This window comes from Piliocolobus tephrosceles, chromosome 4, assembly GCF_002776525.5.
Source record: "Piliocolobus tephrosceles isolate RC106 chromosome 4, ASM277652v3, whole genome shotgun sequence".
Classification (NCBI taxonomy): domain Eukaryota; kingdom Metazoa; phylum Chordata; class Mammalia; order Primates; family Cercopithecidae; genus Piliocolobus; species Piliocolobus tephrosceles.
In genome coordinates this window covers 3,973,134-3,993,928 of record NC_045437.1, presented here as the reverse complement: position 1 = coordinate 3,993,928, position 20,795 = coordinate 3,973,134, and positions in this window count along the sequence as shown.

Sequence of the window (20,795 nt, the reverse complement as noted above, 5' to 3'; positions counted from 1 at the left end):
AGTCCCCACTGGAATCAGTCTCTAGTCCTACCCTTGGACCTGGAACATCAATGATCAGATTTCTGTCCTCAACAATTAGTTTCCCTGTTTAAAATTTTACGTAAATGGAAATAAACAGTATGTACTTTATTGTTTCTTGTTCATTTTTTTCCAAGAAAAAGTTTTGAAAAATCATCCATGTCATTGCGTTTATCTGTACTACATTCTTTTTTATTGCTGAAGAGTATCCTATGTCGTGAATATATCACATTTTGTTTACTGACTTACCTCTTCAGGGACATTGAAGTTGTTTAAATTTTGGGGCCATTACAGGTTTTCTTTAGGTAGTTTGTATTTCACTGAGTAATCTTGAGAAACTTTTCAAGAGCATGTCTACCACATGTGAATCTTCTTTGCTGAGACGTCTGTTCAAAAATCTATTTTCAACTGATTGTTTCTCCCTTTGTTATTGTGGTATGAAATTTATTTATAAATACTGAAAAAATAATTTTATCTAATCTATGTGTTGCGAAGATTTCCCAATGTGTAAACTTTTCTTTCTCTTAATGGTGTCTTTGGAAGAGCAGATTTTAAAAGAGTTTGATATAGTTCAGTTTATCAGTTTTTTTTTTATGTTTTGCATTCTGTGACATTTTCAGAAAGTCTATCCTTTCTTCAAAAACTTAAAGATTTTCTCTCCCCCCACCCAAGAAAGAAATCTTTCTGTTCTAGCTTTTATGCTTAGTTACAGTTTCCATTTGGTTGATTCCTTCCTGCTTATTTTAGAGTAGTTTGCAAGGTAAGGTTCAGGGTTCATCATTTTCCTGATAAATCAGATATTCAAGAACCATTTGCTGAAAAGACTACGTTTTACTTGCTGAGTTACTTTGATAACTTTGCTGAAAATCAACTGGATGTACACAGGTGTGTCTATTTCTGTATTTTCAATATATTCAATTGAACTATATGTCTATCTCATCAATATCATAATGTCTTAATTTCTGTAGCTTCAAGATGAATTTGGAAAGCAGAGGGGTTAGTATTGACAATTTATTATTCCTTTTACAAAATTATTTTAGTTCTTTACCATTGTTTGCATTTCCACATAAATTTTAAACTTATATTGTTGATTTGTTCAAAAACTTTGCCGGGGCTTTGATTGTGAATGTTTTGAATTAGAGATTTGTTTTGTTTTGTTTTTGAGATGGAGTTTTGCTCTTGTCGTCCAGGCTGGAGTGCAATGGTACGATCTCAGCTCACTGTAACCTCCGCCACCCGGGTTCAAGCGATTCTCCTGCCTCAGCCCCCAAGTAGCTGGGATTACAAGTGCTTGCCACCATACCAGGCTAATTTTTGTATTTTTAGTAGACACAGGGTTTCACCATTTTGGCCAGCTAGTCTCAAACTCCTGACCTCAGGTGATCTGCCCACCTCCACCTCCCAAAGTGCTGGGATTACAGGCAGAGATCATTTTTTAATTGAAATTGTAATAATATTGAATGTCCAATCAATGAACACTTTCTATGTCTCCATTTATCGTGGTCTTCTTTAAGCATATTGACAATATTCTGCGTTTTTAGTGTACATGTTTTACATATATTTGCTTAATTTAATGTTCTAAGTACTTGAAGTTTTCAATGTTATGGTAAATGTTTCTTTTAAAAAGTTTTCAACTATTCATTACAAGTATGCAGAAATGCAGACATTAATTTTTTGAATTTTTATACTACAACCTTGAAATTTTTACTTATAGATGTCTTTTAGTATTACCTTTTTTATAGATTCTTTATGATTTTTGTATATTCTGTTATGGTCTATGAATAAAGACAGTTTGTTTTTTCCTGTTAGAACCTTGTTTCTTTTAGTTCTTTTTCTTGGTTTAATGTTCTAGATTGATCCTCTTTTAAAAGCTGAAAACAAAAAGATAAAAGCATGTTTTTAAAAAAATTTTAATTTCAACGTCATGAAGAAAAAACTTGTTATTCTTCACTAAGTATGATGTTAGCTGTAGCTTTTTCAGTGCATGTTGTTCAACATGTTAAGAGAGTTCCCTTCTTTTCCTAATTTACTGAATTTTAAAATTATGAACAGACTCTGACTTTGTCAAACTATTTTATTTATGTATTGAGATAATCATGTGGTTTTCCTTTTGTATTTCATCAAAATGGCTAATGGTTAATGTTGATTTTTAAATGATAAATAACCTTGTATTCCGCAACAAACCACATTTGATTATGTTGTATTGTCTTTCTTATATACTTCTTAATCCAATGTGCTAAAATATGATTAGAATTCTTTTCAGATATAATCATGAGGTATACTTGTTTCTAGTTTTTTTCTTGTTATTTTCTGTCTGAATTTGGTTTATTTAGGTAATTCTAACTTTATCAATTCAGTTAGGAAGTGTTCACTGTTTCTCTATTTTTTTAAAGGTTCTGAGAAAAAAAGGAAATTGTTTTCCTTTAAGAAATTCTGGCTGGGCGCGGTGGCTCAAGCCTGTAATCCCAGCACTTTGGGAGGCCGAGACGGGCGGATCACGAGGTCAGGAGATCGAGACCATCCTGGTTAACACGGTGAAACCCCGTCTCTACTAAAAAATACAAAAAACTAGCCGGGCGAGGTGGCAGGCGCCTGTAGTCCCAACTACTCGGGAGGCTGAGGCAGGAGAATGGCGTGAACCCGAGAGGCGGAGCTTGCAGTGAGCTGAGATCATGCCACTGCACTCCAGCCTGGGCGACAGAGCGAGACTCCGTCTCAAAAAAAAAAAAAAAAAGAAAGAAATTCTATCACGTATCACTGACAATATCTAGGTGAGTCTATAAGGATTTTGTTTCATTTTGGTTTGGTTTTGTGAAAATATTTTAATTACCTAACAAGTACAAGGGTATTCATAATCTTCATTTCTTCGTGGGTCTGTTTCAATAATTTGTTTTTCACAATACATTTGTCTATTATGCTTAAGTTAATGAAATTGTAGCAGAATTCGTGTTGTTGGATTATTCTTTTAATATGTTTAAGATATTCAGTCATATGCCTACTTTCAATTCAGGTATTGGTAACTTTACTCACATCTCCTTCCAGGTTGATCTGTCCAGCTTTGCAGTCACCAGTTCTGTTGAACTCTTCAAAGTAATTGGTTTTATTAGCATTAATTTTCTCTGCTGTTTTTCTCTTTTCTATTTTGTTCATTCTTTTTCTGATTATTAATACTTCCTTACTCTTACTTATTTTGAGATTCAATTTGTTTTTCCCCTCTACAGTCTCAAGATAGAAGCTTAGATCATTGATTTTACATTTTTTTTAAAATAAAGTACTTCAGGTTGTAAATTATCCTATGGAAACTGATTTAGCAACAACGTCAAGTTTTAAAATGCTGTTTTTCTCATGATTGAATTCATATATATGTAATCTTGCTTGTCATTTTTATTTTCAAGTCATGAGATTTTTAAAAGTGTTTTAACTAATTTCCAAATATTTGGGAGGATTTTATAGATATATTATTGTTATTGATTTTAATTCAATTCTGTTGTGATAACACATTCTATATGATTTTAATTCTTTTATGTTTTTAATTCTTTTATGTACTTTTATGTTTACTCAAACTTATTGTGGCATATTATAAGATCTTTCTTGATAACTTTTTAATGTGTGTCTGAAAGGAATGAGAATTCTGCTGTCGTTGCAGGGGATTCTACATTTTAAAATAAATTTGACTTGGTTAATAGCGACTAATTTTCTTTCTATATACTGTCACTTGCTGTAAGAAATGTGATGAAATATTTAATTAAAATTGTGAATTTTTCCATTTTTTTCTTTCAGTTCTGTATACTCTTCCTGAATACATTTGATATTCTATATGTAGGTGCATAATCAGTTAATATTGTTGTGCATTCTTACCTAATTTATCCTTTTATCATTATAAAATGTCCCTTCATCTCTGATAAAATTATTTATCCTGAAGTCGGTTTTAATTAATATTACTATAACCATTCCAAATTTCTTATCAATTGTGTTTGTAGTGTATATCTTTTTCCATAGTTTTACTTTTAAATTATCTGTCTCTGAATGTTGAATATGTTTCTTGTAGGCAGCATATTGTTTTTATCTCTATGTTTTTATCCATTGTCACTCTATGTTTTTATCCATTGTGACAATCTCAGTCTTTTAATTGGAGAGTTTGATCACTCACACTTAATTGTTGATATTGGTGAGTTTAAGTCCCTCCCTGTTTCTTGATATTTAATTACTAAGATATTATAATATTTTTATTATCCTTTTTCTCCTTTTCTTTCACATTAAATGTATTATTAAATAATTTTACTGTATTATTATCTTCCTAGTTACATCTCTGTTTGTAGTTGATTTAAGGTTTCAAATGTGTATTCTAATACCTCACTTTCTACCTTCAAATTGTATTCCACCAATTCACACAAAATATAAGCTTATATTGCGTACTTTCATTTTCTTTCCCCCATTATTTTATATTTCTGCATATATTATTATATATTATATGCAGAAATATGTATTATATATTATATGCATATATTATTATATATTATATGCAGAAATATATTTATTATTATGTTATATTTCTGCATATATATTTTATTTTATTTCTGCATACATTATATTTCTGCATATATTATAAGCCTTAAACCTTGTTCTTATTTTTATTTTAAATTATCAACTAGCTCATAATTTCACAATTAAACAAAAACTTTAAAAAATTTGCACATATACTTCCCTTTTCTCTCACTCTTCATTTCTTTTTGTAGTCAAAGCTTCCATCCAACATCCTTTAATTCAGCACCCAAAAACTATTTTAACCTTTTCTGTTGAAGTTCTGCAGGAAAATATTATTTCAAGTTTTTGTCTAAAAATTCTATTTTTTAAAAAAACATTTTTCTAGATATACAACTTTACTTATTTTATTACTTTAAACATATTTTTTATCTTGTGGATTGCATGGTTTCTGATTAAAAACCTGCAGTCCTTTGTAATTCTGTTTTCTTATGTAAAATATCTATTTCTTCTCTATCTCTCTTATGATTTTCTTCTTATTACTCATTTCTGAAAACTTGATTATGATGTCCTTTGGTGGTGTTTTCCTTTTGTTTATCTCAGTGCTGCTTTTAGAGTTTTTTCAATATGCAGTTTTTTAATCAAATTTGGAAAGCATAGTGAAAATTTAGGCATTTTTCATTCACATTATTTTATTTTTCTTTGGAGAATCTGGTTCTATGTATGTTAGAATTCTTGGTAACGTGTCACATTTCATTAAGACTGCTTACGTATTTTTTTCTTGCCTCTTTTCTTTCAGTACTTCAATTTGGTTTGTTTATATTTAATTCAAGAAATAATTATATTGCAGTATTTATTAACTTAGATATTATTGTAAGTATCTTTTTTCAGATGCTGATATTTTTAACTTTATAATTTGCATTTAGTTCTCCTTTTTGTAATTTTCATTATGTATTCCTTTTGCTTTAATTCACAGAGCATTTTAACAACTGTTTTAAGATGATTGTCTGATAATTCCATTATATCTGTTATTTTCAGTTGTTTCTCTAATGACTTCTAAAAAACTTTTTTCTTTCCATGTTACAATAATTTGTTTCCTTGCCTGTCTAGTAATTTTTGACTAGATGTTTGACAGTGTCCTCATTAGGAAGTTGAATATTTCTATTATGTTGCTTTCCTCAAAGGAGTATTGAAATTTGTTTAGTCAGGTTATTAAGTCAACTATAGATTATCTTTAGGCTTCCTTTTAAGTCTCTAGATTAGACTTTATTTCTTGCTTTGTTGAACTCTACTATTAAGCCACATATTTGTTTCTATTATGTTGTAGTAAATTTCCACAAACTTAGAGGCTTAAAACATTGTAAATTTATTATTATCTTACAACCTAGTAAATCAGAAGTCTGAAATAGGTTTCACTGAGCTAAAATGAAAGTGTCAACAGTGCTGTGCTTTCTTTATGGTGTAATCCATTTATTTTATTTCCCAGCTTTTAGAGGTGTTTCAATTCCTTGGCATGGGCTGTCTTCTATCTTCAAACTCAGTACAGGCAAGTCACATGCTTCTCACACTAAGTCATTTGGAGACTGACTGTCCTGTTTTTCTGTCTCTCTTACAAGGGTCCTTGTGGTTACATTGAGTCCACTCAGATAATTAAGGTTAATATTTTTATCCCAAGGTCATCTGGTTACCTAACTTAATTTTATCTGCAAACTTAATTTCCCCATGCCTGTGTAACAACATATTTACAGGTTTTGGAGATTAGAATATGGACATTTTTTCAGAAGCTATTATGATACCTAACACAAATCATAATCTTTCACTCCTATCTACTAAATGTCATGTGTTTTAGCAAGTTCTTTGTTCTCTAGATAGTCAGAACTCAAATGTTTTCCAGCTCATTGCACGTTTTTACAATAGTCCTACTTATAGAAACTCAGGAGTTTTTTGTTTACCTTTACTTAGTTTTACCTTACTCACATAAAGCAACAGACTTATGTGGAGTGAATTCTCTATATCGCTCTTCTCTTTGTTATTCTGCTGTAAAAATTCCAATTGTACCTAGCACCATGAACTCTTTCCTCTTCCCCCTCTATTCAGTAAGATTATTATGTTCTGTTTGAGTACATCTTCTCTGCACTGCAGTTTGAAAATTGTTTCTGACAAAATTGAAGAGTGATTTATGGAATCACATTAGATTATTTCTAATCTCATTGTAATCACAGTCCTGCACTACCTAGAATTCAATGTCTATAAACAGTTGTTTCTATTTTTTTACAGTTTTATATTTGTTTAGAGCATAAGGGCAGGTCTCCAACAATTTACTCTAATATGGCTGGCAGTGATACCCTTGACTGGCTTCCTTTTGACTGAGCAAAGTTGTATGGAGGTTGAGGTCTAAAAAAGGACACAGTGGACCATAGGATATACAGTTAAATAATTATGTGCAAAACAAAATGTGTGCATCTGGCCATTTGCTAGTTGCTGTTTTTAACATACACTCACATATATACACAGACCTTGTCACTTCATGTACTTCATATGTAGATAATCATTGTAAACCCATGAAACTAATAACTTAATATTTTTCAGCATAGTATGGAAAACAAATATGTGTGTGTGTGTGTGAAGTACACACAATTGCATGCAAGCGACATCATGATCTTTAAATAAGATAATACATTAAAGAAATAACATATAAAAAAGCAACTTCCACATAACGGGTCTTTGGAAGAGATAATATTAAGTTTGAATGACATTTATCTATAAGTTCATCAGTTGTGAGATATACCCAATTTCTGAAACACTCTGCTGTGATTATAAACAATAGCTTGTATCTCATAATTTAAAAACAACATAAAGTAATAAGGAGACACTAAAGGCTTTAGATTAAGATGAAAGAGAGACAGAGAGAGAGAGAGAGACTTTAGAGATAAGTGTTTCTCAGACTGTATAATTTATATTTATCTGTCTTCCAGTTCACTCACCGTTACCTTTTCATGTCTTTTTTGCTGTCATGCTTATCCATTGAATATTTTTATTTTACTTATTTTACCTATGATGGTTAATTTTATATGTCAACTTATTTGAGCCATGGATTGCCCAATAAAAGACTATTATTGGGTGTGTCTGTGAAGGTGTTTCTAGATAATATCTACATTTGAATCCATGAGCTGAGTAAAGTAGTTTGTTCTCCACGTTTTCACGTTTTGTTTCTGCCTTAGTGTTTTCGCTAAAATATATCATCTCTTTTTCTCTGCCTTCAAACTAGAATATACTTCATTGGCTTCCCTAGTTTTCAGATCTCTGGACCCAGACTGAATTACTCCATCAAGTCCCCAGCTTTTCTGAATTCCCAACTTGAGGACAGCAGCCCATGGAACTTCTCGGTCTCCATAATTGTGTGTGTCAGTTCCTCCAGATTTTTCTCTTCTCGCACATGCACATTCTATTTATTACTTTTTTCTGGAGAATGTGTACAAATGCTATATCTTTTGGTTTTAGAATTTTCTAACTTGTCTAAACAGATAGAGGATTCTCTGCTGAGAGGTTTATCATTTCATTCATTATGAAGATGTTTCATTTGCGTTAGTTATAATCACTGCTTTAAAGTGTTGTTCACTTATTTTATCCTTCAGTCTGTCACAGGGTTGATCTCAGTTAATTTTCTCTTCTCTTGAGAATGAGTCACATTTTTTGGTTTCTTCATGCCTAGTATTTTGCCCTGTATCCCAGAAACTGTAAATATGATGCTGTAAGGACTATGGATTATGTTTCTATTCTTCTAATAGTATTAGAATTTTCTGTAGCAGGCAATTTACTTTATTGAGCTCAATTTTAAACTCTGTTTCTTAGGTGTCAGCACAAAACTAATTTGAGTTGTTTCATCCTTAGCTGAGCTGTTTGCAATCGTCATCTGCATGGTTCAGAATAGAGCCAGAGATTTTGACAGTTTATACCTAGAATGTCCCTGTCCAGTTCTCTTATTTCCAGAATACCTTACTACCCAGTACATATGTCTGCCTTGAATTCTGTCTTTTGGTTTTTCAATGCAGAAATAGTACAGATTTTTATTTATTTATTTATTTTTTTGAGATGCAGTCTCGCTCTGTCACCCAGGCTGGAGTGCAGTGGCCAGATCTCAGCTCACTGCAAGCTCTGCCTCCCGGCCACCTCACCCAGCTAGCTTTTTGTGTTTTTTAGTAGACACGGGGTTTCACCATGTTAGCCAGGATGGTCTCGCTCTCCTGACCTCGTGATCCGCCCATCTCGGCCTCCCAAAGTGCTGGGATTACAGGCTTGAGCCACCGCGCCCCGCCAATAGTACAGATTTTCAAGGATTGTGTCCATAAAACTTGGCATGGAGTACAGCTTTCCCTGCAACTAAAATCTAAAAAATAGTAAAGTTATTCTTAACCATTCCTCTTTCAATTATTGATGCTGCTTTATATTTTGCCTGCTTTGTCGTTTTGGTTTGTTTTGCTTTTTTTTTTTTTTTATTCTGTCTAGAGAGTATAGTTATTACTTGTAGGAGGGTCTATCTGATAGAAGCTTACTTGGCTACAACAAATACTCTTCTATTTGAGCTCTTAAAATACATCCGAAAATATGGAAGACTGCAGAACAAATACACCTAAGACATGGGATTTCCCGTCAAGGAAATTAGAATCTGAAGAGAATATAATATTTGTGCACAAACACATAATACCAGTAAATACATGAAGTGAGATGCAGCAGACATACAAGAAGGTATAAAATTTAAAGGCAAGAAGGCTCACTCCTTACAATTGTTGAGAGCCTACTCTTTGTCTGGTATAACACAAGTTATCGGGGGCTAAAAATTTGGGAAGACATCCTTTGACTTCAAAATCTCCACAGCCACGTGGGGTATTCGGGGAGTTTGCTGACTACTTTTGGTGTCCCTTGGCTTGTAGAAACATCACTCTGGTGTCTGACTTCATGTTCACTGTGTTCTCTTTCTCTTTCTCTCTCTGTGCATGTGTGTGTGTGTGTGTATGCGTGTCCATGTTTCCCCTATTTATAAAGACACCAGTCATATTGGATTAGGGCCCACCCTAAGTCTTTCACCTTAATTAATTACATCTTCAACAACCCTGCCTTCAATTAAGGTCACATTTGGAGTTTTGGAGATTAAGATCTCAACATATAAATTTAACCTGTAATAGCATGTATTTTATCTAAATTTAACCTATAACGTTTTCACTCTAAAGATGAAGGTTGAACTGATTACTAAGGATAGATATGCATTTTCTAAGGAGATAATTTTCTACTTTGGTTCTTTGGGGAGTCGGGGAGGGGAGAGGGCCAGAGACAGAGAATAGGAGAGGAGAAGCCTCTGAGAAAATAAGGGTTCAGGGTGAAGGAAAGTGATAAAAACAGGTTCTAAAAATATTTCTATTTTTTGAGGTTTTATAATTTGTTTTATTTAAGCTAGAAATTAATAACAAGAGCTATTTTGGAACCTATTAATGTTAAAATACACAAAAATTAAACAATATGATCCTGAACAAGTGGGTCAATGAAAAAATTAAAAAAGAAGTTAAACATTTTATTGAAATGAAATTTGTTTTATCCAACACAAAACATTACTTAATCCTCAGATACAATGTATAAACTTTAGAACTGTAGAAAGTAAGTCATCTACAATCCACTTCTCTAGCATCTGGTTGTCTGAAGCATCCACCTCCCTAGCGTCTGGTTGTCTGAAGCATTCACCTCTCTAGCATCTGGTTGTCTGAAGCATGGGTTTGCAGGGCGTGGTTATTTTCTGTTCTTTTTATATTATGCTTTGGCAGAAATGTAGGCATTTTCCACTTTTTTTATTTACTATAAAAATATTAAATTAGAGCTTTGTTTAAAAGGAGACTGATTCTTCCAAGGTCTGCTCGAGGTGGCTGGCTGTCCTTTTTCAGGCCTTCTGCAGTTCATCCAGTGGAAAGAGAGGCTGATAACACACGAAATGGTTCTGTCTGAAAGGGCATGGGGAGAAAATATCAAGCCACGCATGGTTTTTTATGACTGTGCCTTAGCAGGAGAGTGAAAATGATATTATTATTGACCTCACTATTCAGTGTTTCATAGGAACAAATTGAAATATTGGCACCGACAAAACAACACTACTTGAAATGAGTCTCTTCAATATGCTCTTCAGACTTCTTCAATTTATAAAAATCAATAACCTCAACATTAAGTAAACCTAACCTGTGACCATGGGCACAGACAATCTTGTAATTGTTGAATGTTGCATATTGCGTTCATTGGGATATTTGGGAAGAGATGAGGATGGAGAAACAAAAGTCCTTTGAATGAAACAAATATATTGCAAGGAAACAAAAACATGGCAAGGGGTAATCAATAGTTTATTTTGTATTTATTAATTTTATTTCTGGCTTTATTTTTTAGGTTTATACTGTTAAGTTTGGTGAGAGAAGACAATAAATTATTTAATCACGAATTAAGTAGTAGTCATCTTCACCACCAATATGAATTTTCTTCGTTGGAGCTGGGGAATCCTCTTAAATATTCGGTAATCCGGTTTTTTAAAATATATATATATATAGTTTTGTATGTAAACATATCTATAAAATTTTCAAATGCACATAAATATATGTTTGAAGATTTCAATAAAATACAATTACATGAATTAAGTTAGATGCACGGCTTCAAGTTTCTGAGTTAGAGGTGTCACAGACTGGAAGGGAGCGCCGTGAGCTCACCCGTCCTTCTTGACACTCATGCACAAACATTCCTGCTGGCAGTGCCCAGGCAGCCTGTTCTGGGTCTCAGCCATCTAGTTTCTGCTGAGTCTAAAATTTGTTATTTTATGATATCTTATACTTTTTTCAAATGTTAATAATTACAAATTGTCTAATAGGTTCACATATGACTACCACAAAATGTGTGCAAACCCCCACTCTGCCCCTGCAGTCACTGGAAATTGTCTCCTTGCTCCGGCTGGCCCTCACATCCTGTCTGTCTCCAGCTGGCAGTGGGATCACAACCCACAGTGCACCATTCTTGTCTCCACCTGCAGTGATCTAGGATTCATCACTTGACTTCAGTTTCTCTTCCTATAACCAAGGACTGCGGATGCGATCTTGTGCATGTTTAAGGATGCCACTTTTTTCTTCTATCCTCTTGGCCTCTGTCTTACTCTTGATCTTCCTTACCTTTTTTCTGGCCAATGGAAATGAACTGATTTCTCTGCTTCTTCTTTTTTTGAACTGATTTCTCTGCTTATTGTTTCCCCTGCCTATTCCAACTGGAACATTCTTCACTCCAGCTCCAAAGTGTTACAAATAAAGTAAAATTTTGATAACATTACACCACACATTTATATTTTTCCAGCTTCTCTCCCTTTCAACAGGATCAGCTGCAAATCTCTACTGTGTCAGATGCCCCATTTGTCACCTGGATGCAGGTGCATCCCTGCCTCACAGCCTGTCCCTTTTCACATTGGACCTGTTGTGTAGCTTTGCTCAATTACACAGTTGCCAGCACAGATTTGCAATTCACCTGCAGTGATGCCTTCAAAAAAGGACTGAATAGTAGAATGGCTATTATCTATCTTTAATTGCCTGGGTCAAGCACAGAGCCTGGCACACAGTAAGAGCTCCACAAACGTGTTTTTAAAATCACTATGCTATTTTGCTAAAATTGATAGGGTAAAAATGGGAGCTGCGGCTCTAACTGTAGGCAAATGGTAAACAACAAGAAAATGGTATTGCCAATATAACTTACCTTCACCATCTCAATAGAACTCTTGGTATTTGAGACTATGCGTAAGGACAGAAATGCCCAGGTAGCTTATGAAAATAAAACTGTGGGTGAAGGAGATTCAAAAGAAAGATATGCAAATAGTTTCATGCTTCTCAAACTTTTTATCCTTACCCTTAGTCAGAAAGAAATCAAGGCTAGAGTTAAAAGGTCAAAATGTAAAGACAAACTCTTTTGACTTGACAACATATGAATTATGTACACCATGTTTGAGCACAGGTGAGATATTCAGCAGTATGGTTTTCATAACAAAGATAAAGATGAAAAAGACCGCAACTTGTGACGAATAAAGAGCTCTGTAGTAGCCAACAGATACATGCACTTCTGTTATAAAATGCCTCTGGAACTCAATTAATTTACTTCAGGGTCATTTTGACTTCTCAATGCTCATCCCTCCCACCCTAAAACAAGATCTTTACTCCCTGAAACATATGCTCTTCACTTAGCCTCCATCACAGGCAGCACAAATGTCAGCTTTTAGTCCCAGGATCCCACCCAGGATACCACATAACATTGATCTATATTGTCTCCTTAGGCTCCTCTCAGCTGTGACACTTTCTCAGACTTGCCATGTTTTTGATGACTTTGACAATTTTGAGGAGGACTGGTCAGGTATTTTGTAGAGTGTCCCTCTATTGAGATTATTTGATACTTCTCTCAGATTAGACTTAAGATGTGTTTTGGAAGAAATAGCAAAAAGGCCAAAGGCCATTCTTATCACATCATATCAAGAGTGCATGTTATCAACATGACTTATCGTTGTATTAAAATTGATCATCTGGCCATGGTAATGTTTTTCAGGTTTCTACATGGTAAAAGGAAAATACTCTTTTATTCTCCTTTTTACACTGCACTCTTTGAAAGGAAGTCACTATGCACAGCCCACACTTAAGGCACACAACATCGTGTTCAACCCTCTTCAGGGCTGCATCCACATAAGATATTTGGAATGCTTTTGCACAGGATATCTATCTATTGCACTATTCAATCATTTATTTTACCAGTATCAACTCATGGATGCTTCCTTTGTATTTTGACTTGTAGTCCAATTAAATTATACATTTTCTCGTGCAAAATGTTTCAGTTCTGGTCATCAGAAGCCATTTCAATTGGTTACCATGTCATTTTGACACACTTCTGTAATTGTGTTTTGTTTTTATCTATTTTATTTTACATATTTATTTTTAGTACTTCCTATTTCCTGGTGATGTGAGATTCTTCCATATGTCCAACTTCTCTCTTTCAATACTTGCTTGCTCACTCCACAAAGTAGTCATTTTTCTAAGGAGTCTAGTCCTTTTTATTGGAGAATGAAATTAGAATACAAGATCTGGGATGTGCACCTGCTTGATGTTACTGAGGTGGTGTTGTTTCTAGTCCCTCTGGGCTGTCACCATGAGGATACATGCATGTACACCAAGGCATACATGTACACACATCTAAAACATTGCTACATACAGCCATCCATATCTGTAGTAAGGTAAACATGAGTTCATACTTGTGTCCAGGTCTAGCCATTTACCACATGGGTTATTCCCCCCTTTCTTGTCTAGAACTTCCTACTCTATCTGTGAGAAATCTGGCTCTTACCCTCTACCTTTTATTGCTTATTTCTTCAATTTAGTATCTACATAGATAGCATTGTCAGAATTGTTAACCCATTCCCCTGTGATCACCTGAAGTAAAATGCTCTCTACAGTTTTTGTAGCCTTTATGTGATAGACTCCACCCATTCCCAAAGTTACATAGACTGGTTTCTTTTTATGCACTCTTTTCAATGAGTTTGTTTCATCCATTTGTAATACCTTTAGAATGTTTTGTCACAGTCTGCATTTTATGGTGAAATCCCATCAGAAAGTACACAATTCTTTTTAAATTTACATGTACTATGATTCATTTTTTTAATGCTATAAAGTTCTATGGGGTTTGGCAAATGGAAAGTATATAAATGATTACAGTGTCATACAGAATAAAAAGTTAATTCCCTCTTTGCTTCTTTTATTCCACTCTCCTTTCTCTGAACTCCTGGAACCCAGTGATTATTTTGCTGTTATTGTTTTATTCTCTGGTTTGGCTTTACCCAGATGTTGTATAATTGAAATGTTTTAGCTTCATATGAAATTATCAAACCATTGTGGCTGTACAATTTTGCATTCCTACCAGCAATGAATGAATGGGTGTACTATTTGGCTATACAAACCAAAGTGGCTACACTATTTTGCATTTCTACTAGCAGTGAGTAAATGAGAGTTCTTGCTTCACATTCTCATCAGTAATTGGTGTTTTGGTGTTTTCATTCCCCCACCCCTCTCTTTCTTAATTTACCTATCCTAATAAGGTAATAGTAATTTATTGCTGTTTTAACATGAATTCCGTGAATTAGACTAAGGATACATTATAAGTATTTTTTTCAAATGTTTATTTGCAACCAGTATAGATATATATAATTTTTTCCCTGGGGTTCACAGATGTTGCCCACTATTTTTTTTTTTTTTTTTTTTTTTGAGATGGTGTCTTGCTCTGTCACCCAGGCTGAAGTGCAGTGGTATGATCTTGGCTCACTGCAACCTCTACCTCCAGGGTTCAAGCAATTCTCTAGCCTCATCCTCCCCAGTAACTGGGATTACAGGCACCCACATCAGGCCTGGCTAATTTTTGTATTTTTAGTAGAGATGGGGTTTCACCATGTTGGCCAGGCTGGTCTCGATCTCCTGACCTCAGGTGTTCATCTTGGCAGTCTTGGCCACAAGGACTGCATTTCCTGGGCAACTCCTGATGCTGTGGTTGACTTGTTGACAGTGGACTTGCGGGACACATGACCTGGTAAGACACCAGTGGGGGTGGCTAAGGGAGTGCTTATGTTACCCCTCCCACAATCCTAGGAAGCACAGCTTGAAGCTTTGGGAAAAACGCCTTCTCTCTGCTTGAAGAGAGAAGAAGAAAGAATAAATAGGACTTTGTCTTGCAACTTTTATGCCAGTTCAGTGACAGTAGGATAGGGCAGCAGGCAGAGTCATGAGGCCCTCATTTCAGTCCCTAGCTCCTGCATGACATTTCTAGGCACACCTTTGGCCGGAAGGGAACCTGCTGCCTTGAAAGGAAGGACCTAGACTGGCAAGGATTCCTCACTTGCTGACTAAAGAGTCCTTGGGCACTGAATGATGAGCAATGATAACCATGCAGTACTTACCATGGGTCTCGGGTGAGACTCAGAGATGTGCTGGCTTCTCAGGTGGGATTCAACATATTCCAAGCTGTGTGGCTGCTTGAGGAAAGGAGAGGAAATAACAAAGGTTATACGGTTTGGCTGTGTCCCCACCCAAATCTCATCTTGAATTGTAAATCCCATAATTTCCAAGTGCTGTGGGAGGAACCAGTTGGGAGGTGATTAAATTATGGGTGTGGGTCTTTGCTGTGTTGGTCTTATGAAAGTGAATTGGTCTCATGAGATCTGATGATTCTAAAAATGGGAGTTTCGCTGCACAAGTTCTCTTTGCCTGCTGCCATCCACATAAGACGTGACTTGTTCCTCCTGGCCTTCCACCGTAATTGTGAGGCCTCCCCAGCCATGTGGAACTGTAAGTCCCACAAAACTCTTTCTTTTGTAAATTGCTGAGTCTCAACTATGTCTTTATCAGCAGTGTGAAAATGGACTAATACAAAAGGGGACTTTGTCTTGCAGCTTGGGTACCATTTTGGCCACAGAAGGGTAGAGCACCAAGAGAGCTCCTCGGGCCTCTGATTCCACTCTTGGTTCCTGAACAGTATTTTTGGATCTTCCCTGGGCTTGAAGAGTATCCACTGCTCTGAATGGAGAGACTCAGAACTGGCAGCATTCAATACAAGCTAACTGAAGAGCCTTTAAGGCTGCAGAGACCAAAGACTTAGATCACAACACCCAACTCTCTTTGAATACTTGGAAAGCCTTCCAAAGAAAGACAGGTACAAACAATACTGGACTGCAAAGACTACTGTAAGTACCTAACTCTTCAATACCAAGAAACCAAGGAATATTCATAAGCATCAAGACTATTCAAGAAAACATGACCACACCAAATGAACTATATAAGTCATCAGTGACCAATCCTGGAGAGACAGAGATATGTGAACTTGCAGAAAGAGAACTCAAAATAACTATTTTGAGGAAGCCTAACAAACTTCAAGATAACACAGACAAGGAATTTAGAACCGTATCAGATAAATTTAACAAAGGGGTAGAAACAATTTAAAATAATCAAGCAGAAATACTATAGCTAAAAATGCAATTGACATACTGAAGAATGCATTACAGTCTTTTAACAGCAGAATTGATCAAGCAGAAGAAAGAGTTAGTGAGCTCAAAAACAGGCTATTTGAAAATATACAGCCACAGGAGATAAAAGAAAAAATAATTAAGAGGAATAAGGTATACTTATAAGATCTAGAAAATAGCCAGAAAAGAGATAAAGAGAGAGATCTAAGTAAAAAGTTTATTTAAAGGGATAACAGATAATTATTCAAACCTAGAAAAAGCTGTAAATACTCAAGCACAAGAAGGTTATAGGACACCAAGCAGGATTAACCCAAATAATACAACTTAAAGATATTTAATAATCAAACTTCTGAAGGTCAAGGAGAAAGAAAGAATCCTAAAAGCAACAAGGGAAAAGAAATAAATAACATAAAATGTGCTCCAACATGCCTGGCCACAGAATTTTTGGTGGAAACTACAGGCCAGGAGAGAGTGGCATCACATATTTAAAGTGCTGAAGAAAAAAAAAATCTAGAATAGAATATGTGGTGAAAATATCCCACAAACATGAAAAAATAGACTTTCCTGACAAACAAAAGCTGAGAGACTTTATCAACAACAGACATGTCCTACAAGAAATGCTAAGGAAATTTCTTTAATTAGAAAGAAAACAACAGTAATCAGTAATAAGAAAAGATCTGAAGGTACAAGATTCACTGGTTACAGTTAACACAGAAAGACACAGTATATTATAACACTGTAACTGATGTGTAAACTACTTGCATATTGAGTAGGAAGACTGAAAGATGAACCTATCAAAACTAATAATCACAACAACTTTTCAGTACAAAAAGCAGAGGGATGATATTAAATGTAGAGTGTTTATTAGTTTTCTCTTTGCTTGTTAGTTTGTTTATGCAATAAGTATTAAGTGTTCATCAGTTTAAGAAAATGGGTTATAAGAAATTATTTACAAGCCTAACAGTAACTTCAGATAAGAAAAATATGGCAGATACACAACAAATAAAAAGCAAGAAATTAAAACACACTGTCAGAGAAAATCACCCTCACTAAAAGGAAGACAGGAAGAAAAGAAAAAAGAAAGACCACTAAACAACCAGAAAACAAATGACAAAATGGCAGGAGTAAGTCCTTACTTATCAATAAAAATACATTGAATGCAAATGGATCAAAATCTCCAATCAAAAGACATAGAGTGAGTGAATGTAAATATATATACATTGGAACCCTGTTGATATATAACCCTTGTTTATATTATATATAATATGTATATATAATTCAAATATATATGCCATATATAAATATATAATTCACACACACACACATACACACACATATATATATATTCATTTCCAACCCTTGTTTATATATAAGCAAGACCCAATGATCTGTTGCTTACAAGAAACTCATGAACACAGTTTACCTGTATAGACACACGTAGACTGAAAATAACAGGATGGCAATTATAACAGAAAAAAAAAAAATAGATTTAAAGACAAAATTTATAAAAAGAGAAAAAAAAGTCTTTATATAATCATGAAGTAGTCAACTCAGCAAGAGGATATGACAGTTGTAATACGCACTAAACACTAGAGCACCGAGATATATATAAAGCAAATATTATTAGAGCTAAAGACAGAGATAGATTCCAATACAAAAATAGGTTGACACTTCAGCATCCCGCTGTCAATGCTGGACAGAGTATCCAGACGGATAATCACCAAAGAAACAATAGACTTAATTTACACTCTAGATGCAATGAACCTAACAGATATTTATAGAACATTTCATCCAATGGCTGCAGAATACACATTCTTCTCAGCAAATGGATCATTCTCAAGGATACACAATATGTGAAGTCATAAGACAAGTCTTAAAACATTCAAAGAGTAAAATGTTGTCAATAATATAATGTGGCTGTGTCCACACCCAAATCTCACATTGAATTATAATAATCCCCATGAGTTAAGGGCAAGGTCATGTAGAGATATTGAAACATGAGACTGGTTTCCCACATACTGTTCTTGTGGCAGTGGATAAGTCTCATGAGATCTGATGGCTTTGTAAATGGGGGTTCCCCTGCCCAAGCTCTTTTGCCTGCTGCCATGTAAGATGTGGCTTTGCTCCTCATTCACCTTCAGCCATGATTCTGAGGCCTCTCCAGCCATGTGGAACTGTGAGTTAGTTAAACCTTTTTCCTTTATAAATGGCCCAGTGTTGGGTATGTCTTTATTAGCAGTGTGAGAACAGACTCATGTAGTAAATTGGTACTGGTAGAGTGGGGTGCTGCTATAAGGATATCTAAAAATGTGAAAGCAACTTTAGAACTGGGCAACAGGCAGAGGATGGAACAGTCTGGAGGACTCAGAAGAAGATATGAAAATGTGGCAAACTTTGGAGCTTCCTAGAGACTTGGAGGGCTCAGGAGGCAGAAAGATGTGGGAAAGTTTGGAACTTCTTAGAGACTTGTTGAATGGCTTTGACCAAAACACTGGTAGTGATATGGACAATAGAGTCTAGGCTGAGGTGGTCTCAGATGGAGATGAAGAACTTATTGAGAACTTGAGGAAAGGTGACTCTTGTTATGCTTTAGCAAAGAGTCTGACAGTATTTTGCCCATTCTAGAGATTTGTGGAACTTTTAACTTAAGAGAGATGATTTAGGGCATCTAGTGGAAGAAATTTCTAAGCAGCAAAGCATTCAAGATGTGACTTGGGTACCGTTAAAAGCATTCAGTTGTATATACATATACATCACAAGATATGGTTTGGAATGGAAACTTATGTTTAAAAGGGAAGCAGAGAATAAAAGTTTGGAAAATTTGCTGCCTGATGATGCAATAGAAAAGAAAAACTTATTTTCTGAGGAGAAACTCAAGGCAGTTGCAGAAATTTACCTAACTAACTAGAAACCAAATGTTAATCACCAAGACAATAGGGAAAATGTCTCCAAGGCATGTCAGAGACCTTCAGGGCAGCCTCTCCTATCACACGCCCAGAGGACTAAGAAGAAAAAATGGTTTTGTGGGTCAGGGCCAGGGCCTTGCTGCTTTGTGCAATCTCAGGATTTGGTGCCCTGCATCCCAGCGGTGGCTAAAAGAAGCCAACTTAGAGCTCAGGCCATTGCTTCAGAAGGTGCAAGTCCTAAGCTTTGGAAGCTTCCACGTGTTGTTGGGCCTGCAGTTGCACAGAAGTCAAGAATTGAGGTTTGGGAACCTCCACCAAGATTTCAAAGGATGCATAGAAACATCTGGATGTCCAGGCAGAAATCTGCTTCAGGGGTGAGGCTCTCATGGAGAACCTCTGCTAGAGCAGTGACAAAGGGAAATGTGGGATTGGAGCCCCCACACAGAGTCCTGACTGGGGCACCACCTAGTGGAACTGCAAGAAGAGGGTCACCATCCTCCAGACACCAGAATGGTAGATCTACCTACAGCTTGCAGTATGCGCCTGGAAAAGTCACAGACACTCAACAGCAGCCCATGAAAGCATCTGGGAGGGAGCCTGTACCCTGTAGAACCACAGGCGTGGAAGTGCCCAAGACCATGGGAACCCACCTCTTGCATCAGTGTGACCTGGTCACCAGACATGGAGTCAAAGGAGGTCATTTTGGAACTTCAAGATTTGACTGCCCTGTTGGATTTGGTACTTGCATAGGGCCTGTAACCCCTTTGTTTTTGGCAATGTCTCCCATTTGGAATGGCTGTATTTATCCAATGCCTCTACCCCCACTGTATCTAGGAAGTAAGTAATTTGCTTTTGTTATTACAGCTCATAGGCAGAAGGGACTTGCCTTGTCTCAGATGAGACTTTGGACCATGGACTTTTGAGTTAATGCTGAAATGAGTTAAGACTTTGAGGGACTGTTGGGAAGGCATGATTGGTTTTGAAATGTGAGGACATGAGATTTGAGAGGGGCTGGGCTGGAATGATATGGTTTGGCTGTGTACCCACCCAGATCTCATCTTGAATTCCCACGTGGTGTGGTAGGGACCCAATAGGAGGGTTTAAGAATGGACTAATATAGAAAATTGGTACCAGAAGAGTGGGACACTTCAATAACAATACTTGAAAATGTGGAACTGGGAAACAGGTAAATCTCAGACAAATTATATGCCTAGTGTTGGAGGTGGGGCCTAGTGGGAGGTGAGTGGATCATGGGAGTGGTTTCTATTGGCTTAATGGTTTAGCGCCACCCCCCATTGCTCTTCTCATGGTAGATATCTCACAAGATCTGATTGTTTAAAAGT